Genomic DNA, 9,053 nt, shown 5'->3' with positions numbered 1-9,053 from the left:
AAAGCCGCCACCTCTGCCGGAGCCAAAGGCTGTAGATTGCCAATCGAGAGGTGGAGTTGCACTGCTCCAGCTCTCACCAAACCCCGGAAGATCCACCTTCTCCTGCTGCTCATGTGGGCAATGGACACCTATGCGTCACTATCCATGCACTGCAAGGAAGAAAACTCTATGCAATCTCGTACACCTAGAAGGTAAGAGCTTGACGCTCAAATAGGAACACCCATCTTGGTTTCCCAAAATGTGCGTACCACCTTCTTCAAGCAATGAATGAAAAGGCTTGACCCAAACAAACCATTTGGTAAAGGCGGAGCGACAAAGCCCCACGCTTTTCTCCTTTACATGGTCGGAGGAGTAGTATCTTGTAAGGGATACTTTCCCATCCGATTCTAGAATTTATTGGGTGCAGAAACGCACTCATGCAAAATAAATATGTTTCCTTCCACATTTTCTCCTGCTGAAAAGAGGCCTGGAATCGGGCACGGCGCTCGATACAGAGTATTTCTGGTCCAGCCTGATAATCAGTATTCCCTGCCTGTATACCCATACTGGCCAGTAATTGTCGAGAAAATATCAGACACATTCGACCCATCTCCTTTTTCTACTCCTAATCACCTGCAGAATACGAATGTGGCCCACAGTGTTTGTTTTCTCTGTTGATGGCATTAGCCCTAAAATTAAACCTAACTATGCCAGGGATGGTACTGCTGCACAGATCCCAGCGACTTTTGTCCTTACCAATATGCAATATACGACACACTGTCATAATTGTTGAGTTTTTGACTGAATCATAATTATTTGTGTTTTACCTATACAGTTTGCCTATGTCATAATGAATTGCCGATGTCAATTATTTACAAATAGGTAGTAACTTATAAAATTGTTGCTAAGCTTATTTGTGTATTTACTGATGACAGAGCAATGCTCAAAAGCATAGGTTTAAGAATTTGTAGGAATCATGTTTCTCCTCCGATTAATTCGCGCTGTTTCTTAAAATGCTTCAGTTAGCTACAGCCAAACTGCGATCTGCAGATTGGTGCAACTTCTCTAATTCACTGTTCAAATCCTCACATTTCCTGCTATACTTACACTTGGGCTCTAGCGCTGTCAAGTTAGAAGTGAAGATCAGTGTGGGAAAAGCTTTGCAAACTGTGAATGCCTCAGTTGAGACAGTGGGGCTCACTCGATTTGCAAGAGATTTCACTGACCAGCCACTCAGAAACGCCCGATAGCTAATAATAAAAAATATGTGCATGTTATTTGTAGGAATGCGCACCCTGGCACGATCAGATGTAGTTACTGTGGCTTCATGATTTGTGCATCACGTAATATTATGCACGTGAAAGTTACATTTTTTTCGAAACACGAGTCTGACTGTTTACTGGAAAAAGCTATGTGAATAAGTACGCCTATGTATTTTAGGAAATCTATGCAAACATACTATTGGCCAATTTAAATATTTTTGTAAACTCTCAAATATGCATAAGCTATATGAGAGGCTCTCTTTCAAATACATTTCATATAAAGTATTAATAGAAATGTTATGTTAGACTTAAATCAGCCTCTCTCCTATACATAAAGCTAGGACGTAATTGAGTAGGATGGGAAACTAAAGGGCTCTGTTCCGAGTAATCACTATTTGGCATATCACATTCTTACTTGATGTTAATTGCAATAATTAGCATTTTCCGCCAATAATTACCGCAGTAATTATCAACTTCACTTGAGTTAATTGCAACAAGCTCGGGCCTCTTGGACCAAGTTCAATCAGGACTGTGGAGAAGGAAGTGAAATGACAAAACTGAGTCGGTGGGGTGATCTCACAGATTTTGTGAATCACAAGCACTTTACTGCATGTATTCTTTCAGCTTAACTCAAGCATTTCAAAGAGGTGCCCTATGCAAAATGCACACAGAATGCCGATGAAGTAGCTATTGTGTTAGAGAGTTTGTACGGAATCCACCCTTCTTTATGGATCAATTATTTACTGAAATAATCCTGAACCGTTCAAAATTACATAACGATATTTGCTTTAATAAAAGGTTGTGTGAAAAGTGCACACGTTTCTTTCTTTTAAGGGCACTAATAACATTTTTAAAATTCTAAAATAGCTAACTTAACAAATTTCAAAAGTTTGACAGCTTGGGGCATAATTTCACATAGCAAGTTAAATACAGGTAGGAAAATATAAATATCAACCAATCAAGCATTTGTAAAGCACACTACTCACCCGCGAGGGTCTCAAGGCGCTGGGGGGGAGGGGTGCTGCTACTGCTGGAATAGCCAGGTCTTTAGTAGCCCTCTTGAAGGTTAGTAGGTCTTGGGTCTGCCGTAGGAGAATGGGGAGGGTGTTCCAGGCCTTCAAGGTGGGAGAACGATCTGCAGCCTGTGGTTGCCCTTCGGAGGCGGGGGATGGTGGTGAGGGCGAGGTCGGCGGAGCGGAGCTGGTGGTTCAGGGTGTAGGAGGTGAGTCGTCTTTTGAGATATGCCGGTCCGGTGTTGTGGAGTGCCTTGTGTGCGTGGGTGAGGAGCTTGAAGGTGATCCTCTTGTTGACGGGAAACCAGTGCAGGACCCTCAGGTGGGGTATGATGTGGCTGTGGTGAGGGATGTCAAGGATCAGGCGTGCAGAGGAATTCTGTATGTGTTGTAGTCGTTTCAGGAGTTTGGCCGAGGCTTCTGCATAGAGGGCGTTTCCTTAGTCCAGCCTGCTGCTGATGAGGGCCTGTGTGACCATTCTTCTTGTTTCAGTGGGGATCTACCTGTAGATCTTGCGGAGCATGAGGAGGGTGTTGAAGCAGGAGTATGAGACGGCGTTGACTTGCTTGGTCATGGAGAGTGTTGAGTCGAGGATAAACAACAGGTTGCGTGCGGGGTCAGTGGGTGTCGGTGCTGCTACCAGTGCGGTTGACCACCAGGAGCCGTCTCAGGCTGAGGGGGTAGAGCCGAAGATTGAGTTCAGCTTCAGACACCTGTTCTTCATCCACTCAGCGGCGGCCTTCATTCCTTTTTGGAGGTTGTTTTTGGCGGTGAAGGGGTCCTTGGTGAGGAAGAGGGTCTGCTGGTGTCGTCAACATTAGAGATGATGTTGAGGTCGTGTAGTCGTGCGATGTGGGTGAGCGGTGCAATGTAGACATTGAGCAATGTCGGGCAGAGGGATGATCCTTGGGATACGCCGCAGATGATCTCGGAGGCTACGGAACGGAAAGGGGGAGGTGGACGCTCTGGGTTCTGCCTGGGAGGAAGGAGGTGGTGCATTCAAGAGCCTTGTCTTGGATCCCTGCTTTGTGGAGGCCTGTGCGTAGGATGAGGTGACAGACGGTGTCGAAGGCGGCTGATAGGTCCGGGAGGATGAGGGCTGCGGTTTAGCCATTGTCCAGCTGGGCCCTGATGTCATCAGTGGCGGCAATGAGGGCAGTTTCAGTACTGTGGTTGCTGCGGAACCCGGACTGGGACAGCTCCAGGATGTTGTTCTCCTCGAGGTAGCAGGTCAGTTGTCCATTGACGGTCTTCACGATGACCTTCACCGGGAACGGGAGCTGGGAGATGGGCTGGAAGTTCTTGAGGTCCTTCGGATCCGCCTTAGGGTTCTTGAGTAAGGCGTTAATCTTGGTGTGCTTTCAGCTCTCCGGGAAGGTCGCGGTCTTGAAGGAGTCATTGATGGCCTTGAGGAGATGGGGTACGAATGTGGCGCTAGCTTTGTTGAAGATGTGGTGTTGGCATGGGTCTGACAGAGATCCGGAGTGGATTGTGTTTATGATTTTGATGGTGTTGTCGATGTTTATGTTGGTCCAGGTGAGCAGGGGATTGATGTGGGTGGTGGCCGTGGAGTCTGAGGTGTCGGTGGCTGTCGGGGCGGCCAGGTAGTTGAAGCTGTCATGGATGTCTGTGATCTTGAGATGGAAGAAGGTGGTAAGGAAGTCGCACAGGTCTTGCGATGGTGGGATGTCATTGGTGTTGGAGCTGGGGTTGAAGAGTTCCTTCAAGATGTTGATGAGCTTTTGATGTTGTGTGCGTTGTTGTCGAGGCGGTCCTTGAAGGAGGCCCTTTTTGCAGATCTGATGAGGTGATGATGTCTGCGGATGGCGTTTTTGTGGGCTTCGAAGCTGTCCGGTGTCTGTTCGTGGTGCCATTTCTTCTCTAGTTTTCGGCAGGTTTGCATGGATGACTGAAGGTCCGCAGTGAACCAGCTGGCTTTCTTGATAGTGCGTCTGTTGGAGGGTTTTATTTATCGGGGTGAGAGTGTTGGCGCAGTCGTCGATCCATCGCCTGAGGTTGCTGGCGGCGGTGTCGGCATCGGTGGGGTCAGCTGGGGGGGCTTCGGGCGAGGGTGGTGTTTTGCCTTCGATGGCTTTGCTCCAGCTGCGGTGGTGGATCTGTTGAGTGCAGTGGTGCGTGGTGGGTTTCTGGAAGGTGAAGTGGATGCAGCGATGGTTGGTCCAGTGGAGTTCTTTGGTGTGGTTGAAGGTGACGTGGGAGCTTGCGGAGAAGATGGGGTCAAGCGTGTGCCTGGCGGAGTGGGTGGGTGTTGTAATGAGCTGTCTGAGTCTGTGGTTGTCAATCAGGGTTGTGGAGTTAGTGTTGTTGTTGATCTTGAGGTGGCAGTTCAAATCTCCGTGGAGGATGTAGCCTGTGGAGGCAAGGGAGTGCGCGCTGACGAAGTCGCCGATGGAGTCGCTGAATTGAGGTTGTAGACAAGAGTTCCTCTGAGGGTGGTGTTGTGGTCAGTGTGGATCTGGAAGTGCTTGTGTTTGGTGGTGTTGAGGGTGTCGTTGGTGCTGGTCGAGACCCTTAGGGTGTTCTTGTGAATGATGGCGATTCCACCTCCTACTCAGTTGGTGCGGTCTCTACAAGTGATATTGTACCCGTCCGGGATGGCTATGGGGATGTCAGGTGCCGAGGATGCGTTCATCCAGGTCTCTGTCAGGAAGGCGACGTCCGGGGAGGATGTGTCGAGCAGGTCCCAGAGTTCAACAGCATGTTTGTGTGCAGAGTGGGTGTTCAGTAGTATGCACCTTAGGTGGTCACGCCCTGTCACAGTGGAAGGTTTGCCGGCTCGGAGCCTGGCGAAGCTACAGCTCTGGCAGGAGCAGGGTCCTTTGGTGTGCTTCGGGGCAGCCAGGAAGCAGGTGTGCGGTCATCCGGTGTTGAGGGCATGGAGGGTGTTGGCAGTGTAGTGGCAGTGGTCAGTGTGGCGATCACAGGGACCAGGGGGTCAGGCACTGGACGCGGGCCAGGGGCGGATGGGCGCAGACGGGCTTGCCTTAGGCGCACCTTCGGCACGCCAGTGGCATGCCCGCTGTGCGCATCTGCTGCGCGGCCACGCAGCAGCCACCATGTAAGGGGAGGTGGGAGGTTCTGAGCATCTGGGAGGCAGGAACGGGGTGCGAATGAGTGTGCAGGGGAGCAGGGCTGCAGGGGATGCAGCAGCAGCAAAAGGCGGAGAGCGGGGAAGACAGGAGACAATGGGGTGTAGAAAAAAGGGCAGCAGTAGGCACAAATTAAAAATAACACCACAGTGGGACACAGAGGTCAAGGACAACAACAGGCACAGAATATAAGTAAGTCAACACCGGGGCACAAGGGGCACAGAGGAAGAAGAAAACAAAACAGAGGCAGGGGGCCGCGAACTCACAGCGTCAGCGGTGGTAGCGAGCAAAGAGCGCAGACGCACAGGTGGTGCTGTGCGGCGAGGGGGAGCGACCTGCTTGAACCAGGGTCAAGAGTCGCTCTCCTCACCATGCAGCGGCCGCCATATAAGGGGAGGTGGGAGGGAAGAGCAGCTGGGAAGCGTGAAAGGGCGGCGAATGGGCGAGCAGGGGGGTAGGCCGCAGGGGACGCCACGGTGGGAACGGTCGGAGAGCAGGGAGGCAGGAGACAAAGGGGCACAGAGAGAAGGGCAGCAGTGAGCACACATTAATAATAACACAACAGTGGGGCACAGAGGTCAAGGGCAACAACAGGCACAGAACATAAGTAAGGCAACAGCGGGGCAAAAGGGGCACAGAGGAAGCAGAGAACACAACAGAGGCAGAAATACCTTGAACTCACAGCGTCAGCGGTGGCAGCGAGCACAGAGTGCGGACGCACAGGTGGTGCTGTGCTGCGAGGGGGAGCGACCTGCCTGAACCAGGGTTAAGGAGTATGGAATACTTCAAAGACTAAAGCATGTTTTGAAACATAATTCATACTCTAAAATCTCTTGACATTAAACAGCTTTAAACAAATAAAAGAAAACACTGTCCATGAAATACTTGCACAGCTACTAGTTGATGTTCCGTGAGGCTGCCGACATTCCATTTTCAAGTCTTCAGTTGAAAACGTGTGACAATTAGAGCCCACAATAGAACTAGCGGTACAAAAGGGGGTGGGGATGGACGGAGCATCTGAACCAATCAAACACTCACACCCAGTCAACAGATCTGGGTTTAATACATCACCGTTCTTTAGCCCACTCTGCCACCCCAGTTCAGACATGGCCATATGCAAATCAGTCTGACCCTGTGCCTCATGGGAACAGTCCAGCCCGAACTGCCAAGCCATGCCTTCCCTTGACCGGAAACAAGCTTCCTAGGGCTGGTTTCTGGCATTCCAGCCGTCTTCAGCCAGGCTTGCTTGAATCCAGTGGCAAAGTGAGTAAGGGACTCGCGTCTGATCATACCCTGCCAACTTATGGCAAACAAAGTGGTACAAAAGGGGATGGTGATGGACAGAGCATCTGAACCAATCAAACACTGACACCCAGTCAACAGATTTGGGTTTAATCCATCACCGTTCTTTAGCCCACTATGCCACCCCAGTTCAGACGTGGCCATATGCAAATCAGTCTGACCCTGTGCCTCATGGGAACAGTCCAGCCCAAACTGCCAAGCCATGCCTTCCCTGGACCGGAAACAAGCTTCCTAGGACCGGTTTCTGGCATTCCAGCCATCTTCAGCCAGGCTTGCTTGAATCCAGTGGCAAAGTGAGCAAGGGACTCACGTCTGAGCATACCCTGCCAACTTATGGCGAACAAAAGGGGGTGGTGATGGACGGAGCATCTGAACCAATCAAACACTCACACCCAGTCAACAGATCTGGGTTTAATCCATCACTGTTCTTTAGTCCACTCTGCCACCCCAGTTCAGACATTATTTGATTTTGGACTACTGCGAGTGCCCGGGTCTAGGCTGGGCCTGGTGAGTGCTCTGGTAGAGGGTGGGTCTGCCGAGAGGTTTCTCACCTCCAGCTCCCCTTGCTACACAGTGAACTTACACATTGTTGTCCCTGCAGACGCCTGAGGGATTCTTCCCATAATCCTTGGATTTGCTTAGTATCTTTAAAACTTCTGAACAAATGTACACTGAATTACAAAAATGGCCTTCCCTGGACCAATTTTTACCTTTCTGCTAAATTTGGTGTAGTTCTGTTTAGCAGTTCGAGCTGTAGCCATGTCTAAATTTCCTTTGGGAGTAAACTTGGGGAAAATGCATTTTGGGACTCCCACTTTTCTCAGCCTCTGCATGACAAATCACCTGAAAACTTTCACGGGAGTGAGCGTCATACTAGTTTTCATTCACACATTTGCTTGTGCTGCTGATCACGTTCACCTGTGAGGAGGAGGAGCCTGCCCGCAGTCTGCAGTTCGAGCGGAACGGTGTGAAACTGTGAGCGGAGCCTGTGCTGTTACGGTGACAAGAGCCGGTGACTAGAAGTTTAGCCAGGTCGGGCCGGCGGGCTGATGTGGTGGCAGGTCACCCTCCTGCTCCCCAGCCCTCACTTTCTTTACATTGAGGGATAATCCAGTCTGTGCTTTGATTGAGGGTGTTGCGGTGTTGTGGTTAGAGGCTGCAAAGCGGTGACGGCTCGGTTGTCTTGCCGTTGCCTCCGCCGTGTGTCCTGCCGCTGCTGCGTGTGTGGGGGTGAGGAGTTGCAGTCTGCGAGGCCCCCCTGCGTGCGGACACATCGAAAGCTGAAAAGCTGAAAAGCTACACTGAAGCCGCCAAAAGCATCCAAAAGGCACTTCCGGTAAGCAAACTCAGAGCCGCAGGGTGGGGGAGAGTCTGCCCCCACGGGTGTGTACAACATCGGGCCAAGAGTCCGCTAGAGAGTGCTAGAGAGTTGCATGAGCTGTGGACCAGAGAGCGAGGAGCGGAGAAAGGAGAAGGCAGTGTGAGCGCTGATTAAGCGCTGTGAAACCAACACTGCGGCCGCTATCAACAACATCAAGGAGCGGAGAACCGTGGCTGTGACAAGGAGTGTGAAAGTGCTCCTTCTCATCAGTTCCCGGCTGTCACGGCTACAGTCACTCTCTTTTCTTTCGACTGAGCTTTCCTCAATCTAATTCAACATAATTCAATATATTTCAACCTAATTCAATCAATCTCAGCTGGATGTTCTGCATTCTCTTGTCACACAACCTGTATGAAAGCGATCACACTGGGTTGCGGTTAAGTCTTCCCCCTTAGGTCCTTTGTCTCCTTACACCGATAATTCGACCGCAAAATTCGCCTTCATTGAAGTATTTCCCCCTGACGGCAGCTGCTCTTTTGCCCTGACTTACATGTATGTGGTTTTCCGTCCACACTGCAGGATGTCAGAGGTAACATAAAATAAGAGTAGACAGGCTTGAGAGTGGACGGGGTGCTGTGCGAATCTAGCACCTTGCCATCTTTTGCCTAGAGACACGAGTGTGTAAGTGGAGAGACGCAGGAGGTTTCCCATTCGACCAAATTAGCAGACAAAACAAACTTAGTAAATCTACAATTGTAGCTCATTCTCTGTCATGAGATCAGGAAAAGTAAGAACTGTGGGAACAGCAACCAAACGCGCAAAGAGATTGCAACAATCAACTATATTAAAAAAAGTAAAAACTAATGCTCCTGGTCAGACTCAGTCACTTATATCCCCGATTGCGCGGATGTTCGAGAAAGCTGGAAAAATACCAGATAAATTTCAATTTTTGAAGGATCCTGCAGGAGGTATGATGACAATGAGCACAGATACAAATATTGACAAACTTCAATCCCCTATGAAACCTATTAATATCACCATTGAAACCCTAAATCTGCCGCAAAAC

This window comes from Lissotriton vulgaris, unplaced genomic scaffold, assembly GCF_964263255.1.
Source record: "Lissotriton vulgaris unplaced genomic scaffold, aLisVul1.2 SCAFFOLD_2313, whole genome shotgun sequence".
Taxonomy (NCBI): domain Eukaryota; kingdom Metazoa; phylum Chordata; class Amphibia; order Caudata; family Salamandridae; genus Lissotriton; species Lissotriton vulgaris.
Note: the sequence above shows the minus strand (reverse complement) of the source record.